Here is a 12349-nt window from a genome sequence, read left to right as displayed (position 1 = left end):
TTTTTGTCCGTGGCCTTGGCTTGCCCCTGGTGTGGCCGGCTAATTTCCTTTTTTTGCTTGGGTGCAGGGGGAGGAGGGGTTGACCGGTTGGTGGAGACGGATCTCGATCTGCTCCTACTGCTGCAGCTTTGGCTCGATGACTCGTCGTCCGTGCTGAACCAGCGCGGCGTCCGAGTTCGGGCCTGGTTGTCTTTCCTGGACCGGTGTTGTTCCTTGATGGGTGGGGTGGAGGATCAGACGGATGGTGGCTTTTGCTTGAGTGGTTTGAACCAATTGGGGCACTCCTTGCTGCCGGTTTCGTGTGTTCCTCCGCACAGAGCACACTTCGGCAGGCACTGATGCCCGTGAGGAGGATTCTGGGCCCCGCATTTCCTGCAGGCCGCCAGGTCTGGTGTGGGGCACACATCGGAGCGATGACCCGGCTACATGCACACATAGCAGAATTGTCGTGCTGGGCGGTACAGATGGCAACGAAACTCCGCGCTCTTGAAGTACACAACCTTGGGGGTGGTCGGACCATTGAAAGTGATCAGCATTGACGATGTTTTGCCCATGCGTCGTACGTCGGGTACGGTGGTCCCGCGTGAGCGGATGTAGAGGCCCGTCTGGAGAGCTTCCGGTGTCACGTGGTCCGGAATTCCGTGGATTACGCCCCGTCTGTCGTGCTCTGTGAAAGGTATGTAGGCGTTCACGTCATGAGTGAGGTCTCCAAGGGACAGTGTCTTGATTTGTCGAAGTTCGTTGGCAACTTCTGCGTGCGGAGTGCTCGCTACGAGGATATTTGATCAGTAGTGGGGGCGGAGGAGGTACCTTCCTACCACCTGCTGCGGTTCTCGACAGGCGTTGCTTACTGCTTGGGCAAGATTGAGATTTGAGTTCTTTAAAGCGAGTCCTCGGCGAGGTCGAATCCGGATTTTGATGTCCGTTTGCGGTAGAGGCGGGAGGCGGACTCGAAGACGGCGTTTCTTTGGCGTAGGATGGTTGTGATTTGGTGGGGGGTCCTGGGAGTCGGTGCTGCCCTGCACTTGGCTGTTGGCTTCAGTCCGGGCTGCTTTGCGAAGCTTCCTTTCTTGATGTCTGCTCAAGGCTATCATCCAGCCGTTGGGCAGACGGGTAGTAGGCGGTGGCGAGGCCGGAGACGAACTGGTCGTCGGACCGTTCTCCGTTCGGTCTTGAGAGTCGTTTAAGTCCATGTCGGAATCCAAGACTTCATTTGTTGTGGGTGGCAAGGACGCCTCCGAGCTCATTTTCAGCGCCGCGCAGCGTGGCGCGGGGCGAGGCGTGGGCTGGAGGACCGCTCTTGTTGTGCTAGGCACAACGCGAGGCCTAGCGTTCCGCGCCTGGCTCGGAGCGTTAGTCTATTTCAGGCAAAAGTGGTCGGAATTGCACAGGAAATGGTGGAAACGGGTGCCGAACACCTTCACTGACCGATTACGGGTGGTATCAGTCCATTTCAGGTCGAAAATTCGCCGTCGCGAGTAAAAATCCACGGAGCCGAGGTGAAGTGCGTCCGCTCACGGCGTTCATTCGTTGGCTCTTCCAGTGACGCCGTAGGCGCTCCGGATAATTTCGAGCACCTGGGATTCTTTATCGTGCACTGACATCGTACAGCACATGGGACTTTAGCATTTCGCCTCCATCTAAATGCGACCGCCGCTGCCAGGATCGAACCTTTTGTCAATTTTAATAATGAAAAAAAAAATAGAAAGTCAGCATTTTAACTATTGTGTTTCCGGTGACAATTCTTGCACCAAACTGCAGAGCGGGCCAAAGAATGTCTATTCGATCACTTTTTTTTTATTTTGATGTGCGCTGTAGATAACCTTTTTTTTTTCGCGTTGAAAAGAAAACGCGCGAAATATGAAAAAATCCCACGTGACCAAGCTCTTACACGCCGCGACAGCAGCGCTCTCAAATGCAGAATTCGTGAACGTAGCATCCGACCGTGGCGGCTGCGTTTTTATGGAGGAAAAACGCTAAGGCGCCCGTGTGCTGTGCGATGTCAGTGCACGTTAAAGATCCCCAGGTGGTCGAAATTATTCCGGAGCCCTCCACTACGGGCCTATTTGTTCCTCTCTTCTTTCACTCCCTCCTTTATCCCTTCCCTTACGGCGCGGTTCAGGTGTCCAACGATATATGAGACAGATACTGCGCCATTTCCTTTCCACCAAAAACCAATTATTAATTATTGGCATCATTTGATCATGCCGCGAATGTGACGAGGCGGAAACAATCAAGGGGGCTCTGGAGGGGAAATTGAAAGCAGCACCTGTGACAGGGCGGCGTTCAGTGCGGAAGAGACCGCGGCCAAATTATGCCGAATTATGTCGAGCCACAGCACCAAGGGTAATTGCATTTTCGAAATTCTAAAAAAACTGATATGGCTATTACTAACGACCCGGTGCAAATCTCTAATTGCAACTAGGTGTCTAACTGTATTAACTAAAAAGTTATTATCAAAAATTAGTTAACCGGATAACTAGTTAACTTTACTTACCTGTTTTTTTATGTCTAACGCAGAAGGCCTCTTCATAACTCAAAAAGGGTATTTTTAAATATTAGTGTCTGGCTTCCCTGAAACACTTTTTCTTTTGTGTGTCCCATAAAATGAACGGACATTGTCGGAATATTACACCTTGAACGAAACCAAAGGACAGTAGGAGGCCATGCAGGTATTCTATAGCTCATCACCTCCTCACGCACTGGCGTGCCAAGCACTAGGCCCCGGCGCTTGCACAAGCGTCACTACGTAACTCTGCCAGAGCATATATACACGCGCGTTTCCTTTCCTCAAAACTGCACATGCGCTGTCCGTGGGTTTCACGCACGAAGCGATCGCTTCTCGACACGTCCTGTGCGGGTCTCCCGTCGATAGATCAGAACGAAGACTTCCCTACAAGTGGCCTCGTTGATCTTAATCCGCCCACGGATACACTCACATCGGGGGGCCGACCTTAATCTCGCCGTAGGGGGACGACGGCGCGGTTTCCTGCTTTCAGCCCAGGCGGCGGTCGATTCGAGCAGCGTTCCGAAGCCACTACCCCGCTTACGCCCGTGTCCCTCCTCCAGACGATCCGCGGCCGGGTGCGCTGCGGCAGCCGTCAATGCCTATCCTGCGGCCGCCGACACTTTCGTCGCTGCACTGACGAATGGCTTCCACGGACGGCGCCTCCCTACGGCACTGAGGAGTCAGCCTGCTTTGCAGACGGCGCTGCGGTCGTTTTCCCTCGAGCAATTCTTTTTTTCTTAAAGAGGCCTTTCTATTTCTCTTTCCTTCACTAAGAAGGTCCTGTTTTAATTTTTATCCTGCAAATTTAACAGACGCACTTCCGCACATGAATCTGAACGATCGTCTCTATGCGGCATTTGTGAGCAAGTGAAATAGAATAAAGAAAAAAGTTATAATAAAACGCTGAAGCTGGACAAAGCGAAAAAGACTGCTAATAGCGGTACAAAAAATACGACAGCGATATTAGTTAAGAAGTCACGTGAAGTGCAAAGCAAACAGGAATAAACTACGGGACGTGCTGAAGCAGCACAGGCGCTCTTGATCAGCACGCAGATTTTCACGAGCCGCATAAAAAAGGGCGGACGCTAAAGCCGCAAAATGATGGAAGAATATATGCAGCCCGCCCGTTCCGATAAATGCAAATTACTTCTTAGTTAGTTTATATTTCTCGACAGACGTAAGAAAGAAAGAAAGAAAGAAAGAAAGAAAGAAAGAAGGAAAGAACACTGAGACTGAACCTCTCCTCCCATAAAGGAAAAGGAGAATCGGATGCTAGCTGGGAGACGGCCTCCACATAGCCTGCCAACCAAAGTGATTTGCAGACGCAAAGCGACCAGTGGGTTGACGCGGTTTCATGAAAATGGGTCCGAATACGGTGGGCGTAATCGCAATATTTCGTCCTCTCTACTGCTGCGGCATCGAGGAGCGGCCGGCAGCGGCGTCCTGTCGAACCAACGCGTAGCGGGAAGAACGAAACAGGGGCGTCCGGGAAGAGACGAGCACAAACCGAAGAAAGAAACCCCCGCGCTCTGTCATTTTATCTTCTCTTTCTTTCACTCCCTCCCCTGCTCCGCCTTCAAAAAACGGAGAACGAAAGAGCAAGACACAAAGGAGGAAAGTGCTACGCAAAGGCAGGAGAAAAAAAAAAGAGAAATGGAAAAACGCCACTGACAAAAAATAAAGGAGAGCAAACAGTTGCAGCGCAAGGCGAGCGACCGGCGAAACGCAGCCGTTTTTCCGGTAGAGCGCCGCGCAGCCATCAGCTTCGCCGTTTCTCCACGCGACGGCTGTTAGCTGCCCCGCGGAGAGAACGTGTGTCCGGTCGCCTCCACCGGTCGCAGACAAGCGAGGCGAGCGGGGGCGATCGCCGCGCTCGGTCGGCCGATCGGGCGCGAGCTGCCCGGCGGGAGGGACGCGACGTGCACGCCACCCGCTGCGCGGACGACGGTCAGGGCGGTGGGCTGCGGGCACGCGATTGAGGAGCAGAAGGCCGGGGTGTGCTAAGCGGGCCTGCAGCAGCAGTAAGCAGGTGCCAGCTGCTAGCGCCGGCTCGAAGAGCGCATTCGTGTTGCAGGATGCCTCCAGGATCGAAGACTTTGTTGCGGCACAAATTCATGCTCCAGGATAACGGAAAATAGGGACGTGTCGCTGCGAAATGGCGGCCTAAACATGCTCCAGTATTGTGTCGGATTTCACTATGTGAGGTGAGGGTGAGGGAGGATGGGCGCGTGAAAATTCGTGAGGACAAGGGTGAGGGAGGAAAGACATGGTGAGGTGAGGGTGACGGAGGGAAGATATCATGAGGTGAGGGTGAGGGAGGGCAAGATACATTGTCTGAGGGTGAGGGTGGAGGCCCGCACCGTAATCAGGGCTAATATTTTTTTTCCTGTGCAGCCCGTTATGAATGCTCGTTTTAGAACGCTGTTTCTTTGGGTGAAGGTTGCTGTGGAAGACGTAGTTTCTGCAGTCTGGAGATGGATACACGTACGAGGCGAACACGAAAGGCGGGGAGCCGCACGCCTTCTCCGTCGCCGCGATGTACTACACCGCTGCGAATACTATGCCGAAAAGGCGCTCTTCTAACTCTGAAAGCTTTTTTCTTTTTTTTTTGAGAAACAGTGTAAACACTTGGGTAAACACCCTTCATAGTGGCTAACAAGGGGGCACTGGCCGGGCCGTGCGGGTGGCAGCTAGTTCAATGAGATCCGTGGTACCGCAGTCAACATTTTCATTATCTGCCCCGAGTCTGTCAGATTATCAGAGCGTAGAGTAAAACGTGTAAAAATCATACCTAGCAAGGCTGTTGAATTCCCAAGTTCTAAGCCTTGTTTCTCGGAACGAAGTCCGATTTCAGCTCAGTGAGGTTTCATGGAATTGGCTGCAGCGCAAAAAATACTGCTACGAAATTCCAATGTCAAATCAAAGCCAGTTGGCAGCGTTGTTGTGGATTTTCTTCATTCACACTGTGAGTAGTTCAGTACAGTCGTATCTTCTTTTGATTTTTGCTAGAATTGCGGTATAGGAAGCGTTGCCGCAATGTGGTGGGCAAAGCCAACCAGTGTAGATATCCTTGCCATGGAAATAAAGCAGCAGCTTAACAACCTTGGTCTCAATCATCGCTCGCTTGGCCTTGCATTGTACGATGTGCTAAAAAAGAAAGAGTTGTACTTCTCTCCAAATAACTGGAACATCTCTTGGTTCATTTCTGTCCCCGGCGAGACGTGTGACCACGTAATCACGCTCCTGATTTTATGAACCAAATTTCTTGCAGGCATGGTTAGGAATTTGCACTCAGCGTTTGGGTAATGCGTAGACATGCAAGCAAAAAAAATCACGGGCAGTTTAGCCTAGGGTTAACCACGAATTATCGGGCGCTAGCACCATCAGATCTGGTTTTTCATGGTTTATCTTGACTTTCTATGCTTTTGCTTGGCCTGAACTGGCTTACTTTTGTTGATATATCATATTATGTAAGTTTGCGTGATATTGCATCATTTTAGAAAAATACTGGGGTATAATAGGTCTCTGTCTACAATCACAGATCTCTGGGAGAACTTATTCCGCTCCTGAGCAGAGGTGCTACGCGCTACTGCCCTGCGATGGCAGGTGCTGCCATTGGTGGGGCTTGTGAGACCCATGTTGACCCTGAGGAATCTCTCGCGTCTAATCATTAATTGAACCGCCACAGTGGGCAGCTTGGTCACAATCAGGTGGGCAGCTTGTGATGACTTCACAACGTCACGTGACCAAGGTGGCCCACAGACATAGATCCGCTTTTCGACGGGCTGAAAGCGCTAGGGCACTACAATGGCAACCACAGGAATCGTTCACGCCAGCCACGTTGAGTTAGTGATTATTATTAATCAGCCCATATCCTGCATTTTAGCGACACGTTTGATTTTCAAGTGGCCTGAATAATTTTTAGTTTAAGAAGTAGCGTAAGAGCTTCACTGCAGCTGAAAGCTGTCGTCGATATAAGTGAAGACACTAAAGAAATAAAAAAAAACTTCATAGCTGAGGGAGCGGAATCCGAACCCGCGGCGGCGCTAAAAAATCAATTCCGCTGGCCGCTGCCTCTGATCACTACGCCAAATACGCTATCATCAGTTTTTTTTTTAAGCATGGTATTTATTACATTCAAAATATATTCTATTTACATTAAATTATTTACAAAGGTTTTATGAAAGTACACGAAACACATCGCAAAAAAAAAATTAGCCGCTGCTGCGGCAGCGATCGAATATCGTGCTTTAAGACACCTAACATAGGTCGCCTGTTCGAATCGCTGCCGCCAGCTAGACCCTAACTTGTAAATTTATGCCGCGCGAAACGTCAAATCGTATGCCACTACCCCAAACGCTCTGTGGCAGACGGTTGGGCCGCAATGGCTATAAGAAGATTCCTAAAGATGTGGAATTGGGGGTACCTAGGTTTTCCTGTTCGAATCCCTGCCGCTAGCTAGGCTCTAAATTAACTAGTCAGTTTGTGTTGTACAAAACGATGAATCGTTTGACACCACCCGGAACATTCTGTGGCAAACGGTTGGCCCTCAAATTTTACACGAATGTCGAGATCTGTGTGGCCCGACCTGACACTCATATTGCTCACAGCGCAACGGAGATGGCACGAAGGACGAAGGAAAAGAAGAACGGGGTATATATACCGGATCGACATAGTTTAGTTTTGAGTTGGAGGGGTGTGCGAATATTCGGAAATTTCGAATACCGAATCGAATATCCTCGCATTCCATTATTCGAACGAATCAAACAGTGTATGTTCAACACTATTCGAAACTAATGAAATGTGTCCAAGTTTTCGAATACTTTTTGAATGATTGGCGCTAAGTTCGAATAAGGCCAACTGTATTTTTCTTCCTTGACTTTTCCAAAAACAGGGACCATACACGCCGCATTACCATGCTGTCGCGATCGGTATGCTCGGGATGGAGGGTTCAGTTCCACGGTGCGGTCAGTTCGCGTGGCGGTGTTCGTAATCCTCATACATGGCCTCAGAGGTTCAGCAAATCCAGCCTTAATGCCTAAGCTCGGAAGTCATGCCTCATACGTAAGCCCTCGCCCATCTCATGCACTCAGATGTGACATTAGTTTATTATCTTCCGTTAAGAAGAGCAACAGGTACTTTTTCTATGCGAAAAACGTGTCAGTGACAAAGTTGATACACTTACTTTGTGCTGCGAACCCCCAGACTGAGATCAATGTTGCTTCTTTTAAAAGATAAGCTATAACTGCGAAGGCAGCGCGTCGCTGTTCTTCACGATTGCTCATTGCATATTCGCACAAGTAGCGAATATTCCTCAAAATATTCGTATTCGATTCGGTAGCAACGCCACACTACTCGTATTCGATTCGGTTTGGAAAAAGTACTATTCGCATACCCCTATTGAGTTGTGGTGCTCGGGCATCACGCTGCCGCCTGTTATTATTTTATTCCGTTATGTAACCACCTCGGTTACTATGGCAACCACTGAGTTACGGTTGGCGCTGTAACGCATAACGCTGAGACCCGAAACGCGAGCTTAACGCTCTAAAAGACACAGCAAGGTATGGCTGAGCACATCAAGAGGGAGTGCCACTCCGGGTTGAAGTCGGTCGGTTCATACACTCTCCTCAGATGAACAATCAGTTGGGGTAAATCAAATCTTATCATCCTGCCTGCAAGAACTGCCGAGCTCTCGAGCTGTGTGTGCAATGTCGTCGTCTTCGTCACTTACCCGCGTTCACGCGTGTTAAACTGCCAGTCTGTCACGCTGTAGTTAGAGAGCGTGGTCTTCGTGATCTTCCATCCGTGCGCATGAAAGCGTCATCAGGATAGCATGCTGCAGACCACGCGAAATGGTGGAAGATTAGAAGCAGTCAAATTCAGAAGACCCAGTGCTGTCAAATGTAATCGGGTTGTGGTAATTAGCATATAGACATTTTTCCCTGTTCACAGCTTGATCGAGCGCGCGTGCGCCTTGCGCTGTGATGCGCACGCGCAGTAGATGCCTGTGTGAAATCCGCAAATCAGATCGATGCTGGCACAGCCCGGAGGAAATTTGACTGCGCTCAAAAGGGCAACTGTGAAAAGGTGTATATGGACGGTTCGCGACTCCGGTCGGCGCCTTAGACGACACACGTGTCAGAGTGTCGCCTTGCGAATCCCATAAGCTGTCTTCTTGGAAATCTCCACGGCGTCGGACTGAGCCACTGAGGTCTTGTACTGAAGACTCCACGTGTTTTGCTTCAACCACCTTCTTCTTCCCTCTCAATAAATGCTCATTCCTTCCTTCCTTCCTTCCTTCCTAACCGCCGTCTATACCTTCCGAGAAGCTTCAGCGGCAGGAAGGACAAAAGTCTGCACAGGCGTCGGCGAATGCGGAAGAGTCAACTTCAATGGCTGCACCAGACGCTACCATAAAGTCTGGGCAAGTGTTTCTACCTGTGAGATGAAGACGACTTCTGCGCGACGGCTCAACGATTGGGACCCTGGCGGTGCCAACAATATTGGCAGCGGCAGTGGTCACGGCGACATCGATTTAATATATTCTTCCTGTATTCCTGTACCATCGCAGAATTCCGCCGAGATTTCCGCCGACGCTCCCGCCGAGATTGCCGACGCAAGCTGCATCACCGTCAGCGACGAAGAAATAGACCCGTTTGGCGGCGCTACCACCACCAGACCGTGGATAAAAAGCGGCGCTGTGGCATCTCGGGGCACATTGGCAGCGGCAGTGGTCACGGCGACATCGATTTAATATATTCTTCCTGTCTTCCTGTACCATCGCAGAATTCCGCCGAGATTGCCGACGCAAGCTGCATCACAGTCAGCGACGAAGAAGAAATAGACCCGTTTGGCGGCGCTACCACCACCAGACCGTGGATAAAAAGCGGCGCTGTGGCATCTCGGGGCACATTGGCAGCGGCAGTGGTCACGGCGACATCGATTTAATATATTCTTCCTGTCTTCCTGTACCATCGCAGAATTCCGCCGAGATTTCCGCCGACTCTCCCGCCGAGATTGCCGATGCAAGCTGCATCACCGTCAGCGACGAAGAAGAAATAGACCCGTTTGGCGGCGCTGCCACCACCAGACCGTGGATAAAATGCGGCGCTGTGGCATCTCGGGGCACATTGGCAGCGGCAGTGGTCACGGCGACATCGATTTAATATATTCTTCCTGTCTTCCTGTACCATCGCAGGTTGGTGCGCCCCTTTTAGTTTTCCTTGCATGCCTATTGTTAGTCAGCTGTCTGACCGCTGCTGCTGCCAAGTGTGTTACAATGGCTGGTGATGATAATGAATGCCCGGAGTGTCAGTCAGGGGTAGATGATCAAAATGGCGTGCCTTGCAGCGTATGCCACACTGTGTTTCATGTAGGCAAATGTGCAGGTGTGTCTGAAGCGACACTGAAATCTAAAAAAGATTATCGGAAAACCTGGAGGTGTCCTAAATGCCGAGGACTAAAATCCAGCACGCATGCGCCTGTGAAAGCTGCAGAAGAGCCAAACATACAGAACATGTGGCATATGCTGCAAGCCATTGACAAAAAACTTGAAGTGTTATTGCCGCTGAAACGTACCGTTGACGATATGGAAACAGCTGTGCAATTTATGTCTGATCAACTGACTGGTTTAGTTAACCGTGTACAAAAAAACGAGCAAGATATCACGGAAATCAGAAAGATAGTTGAGAAACTAGAAGGAATAGAACCTACTGAATCCCTGGTAACTCAGCTTGACGAGTTGGAATGGCGGAATAGGCGAGCAAACCTACAGTTTCATGGAATACCTCAATCTGAGAAAGAAGACTTAATGGAAAAAATTAATGCCATCGCTGCTATGATTGAGCTCCCAGAACTAACCTGTGATGACGTGGACACTATACATCGGCTGCCCTCGAAATCAGATAAGATTCCAACTATTATTTGCCGGTTCACAAGACAAAAAACCTGGGACCTGTGGTGGGCAAACAGGAATAAGATAGCAAATCAAGGTAGCAAAGTGCATGTGCTTGAGAACCTGACCAAAAAGAGCCGCGAACTGCTGAAAAAAACGAAGGAATGGGCAAAACAACAGGACTTCAAATATGTCTGGCACACAAATGGAAAAATACTGGTAAGGAAATCTGATGGCGCATCAGCGATAGTCATTTCAAAGGAAAGTACACTTGACACACTGCTTTAGGGGCTAGGCCCTTGCTCAGAAATGCACTTTTCGCACCCCTGATGGACCTGCCGCCCCCCCCCCCCTATTAAACCAAACAAAGTCTCAGTTCTTCCTGCCATCTGCTGTAAACACTGCGTCTGCTCATAAAAAGAGCCGCATGTCTTTTTTTCACGTCAACGCACAGTCCCTGCGCAACAAAGGTGACGAGTTCGAATCTTTCCTTTCTGCACTTAACTTCCACTTCAACATAATAATGGTTACTGAAACTTGGTACCAAGATAGCGGTGAAGCCTTACATTTGCCGAACTACACCACATATGTGCAAAATCGTATTGATAAACGAGGTGGGGGCGTGATGATAGCGATAGAAAACAAATTTAAATGCCGCCTTCTTGTCGATTTCACGTTAACTCATGATGACTATGAAATACTCTCCTTACAAAGTGGTAGAAACGTCTTTTCTGCATTTTACCGACCTCCAAAAAGCAACTTCTCGAATTTTGCCTGCTTCCTTCATGAATACCTCCAATGGGTCACAGAGAACAACCTTAACCTTGTTTTAGGGGGTGACATTAACATAGATTTTCTATCACAATCAGTTAATAAGTTAGAGGTTGAGTCGATATTGGAATGCAATGGCTTCATTAACGTTATAAATGTCCCCACACGATTACAAGCAGCGACAGCAATCGACGTCTTTTTTACTAACTCCCCACCGAATCGCCTGAACTCTGGAGTAATTAATGGCCACATAAGTGACCATCTTCCAATATACCTGGTCGTCGAGAGCCCCCCCCCCCCCCCTCTACTAAAAATCGTATGCCTCCAAGTATTACACACCGACGCATTAATCATGACACACTAAATCACTTTAGGGCAGCCCTATCAAATTTTGACTGGAGTGTTGTGCAAAACAAGGACCCAGAAGATGCTTACAATGTCTTTATTACCATATTTAAATCCATATATGAACAAAGCTTTCCTCTCGTAACCTCAAAGAAACCCTGCAAAGCTCGCAAACCGTGGGTAACCGCCGAATGCCTCAAAATGATAAAAACAAAAACAGACCTTTACAACCGTTTTATCCAAACCAGGTCACTAGATGACCTTCAGCAATTTAAAACATACCGGAACAAAGTTACGTATTTTCTTCAACAGGCGAAAAAAGAGTACATGGAAAATCTGTTCAACCAAGACTTATTAAAAAGGAGCGATCTTGTGTGGAAAAACGTCAACAAAATTTTAAATCGCGGTACAACTGTTCCTAGTACACTTGAAATTTTAGTCAACAACGAAACAGTGAGTGGGAAACGACTAGCAGATGATTTCAATAACTATTTTGTGTCTCAGGCAGACGTGAGCTACAATTTTATGAATATGAAGTGTCTTGACTCGCGGGTTGTTTGCAGTGCTTTCTTGTCTCCTTCTGATGCGAACGAAATCAAAAATTGTCTTCTAGCTTTGCGTAACAGCAAGTCGTGTGATATTGATGACCTGAAAATTTCACCAGTAAAATATGTCGCTGATGTAATTAGTCCTGCGTTAGAATGTATTTTCAATAGCTGTATTGAACACGCAGTGTTCCCTAAGAAAATGCAGTTTGCTAAGGTCACAGTTATTCACAAAGGTGGAGACAAAAACAGTCTGTCAAATTATCGTCCAATATCTATTCTACC

Source organism: Amblyomma americanum, chromosome 1, assembly GCF_052857255.1.
Source record: "Amblyomma americanum isolate KBUSLIRL-KWMA chromosome 1, ASM5285725v1, whole genome shotgun sequence".
Taxonomy (NCBI): domain Eukaryota; kingdom Metazoa; phylum Arthropoda; class Arachnida; order Ixodida; family Ixodidae; genus Amblyomma; species Amblyomma americanum.
This window is presented reverse-complemented; position numbering follows the sequence as displayed.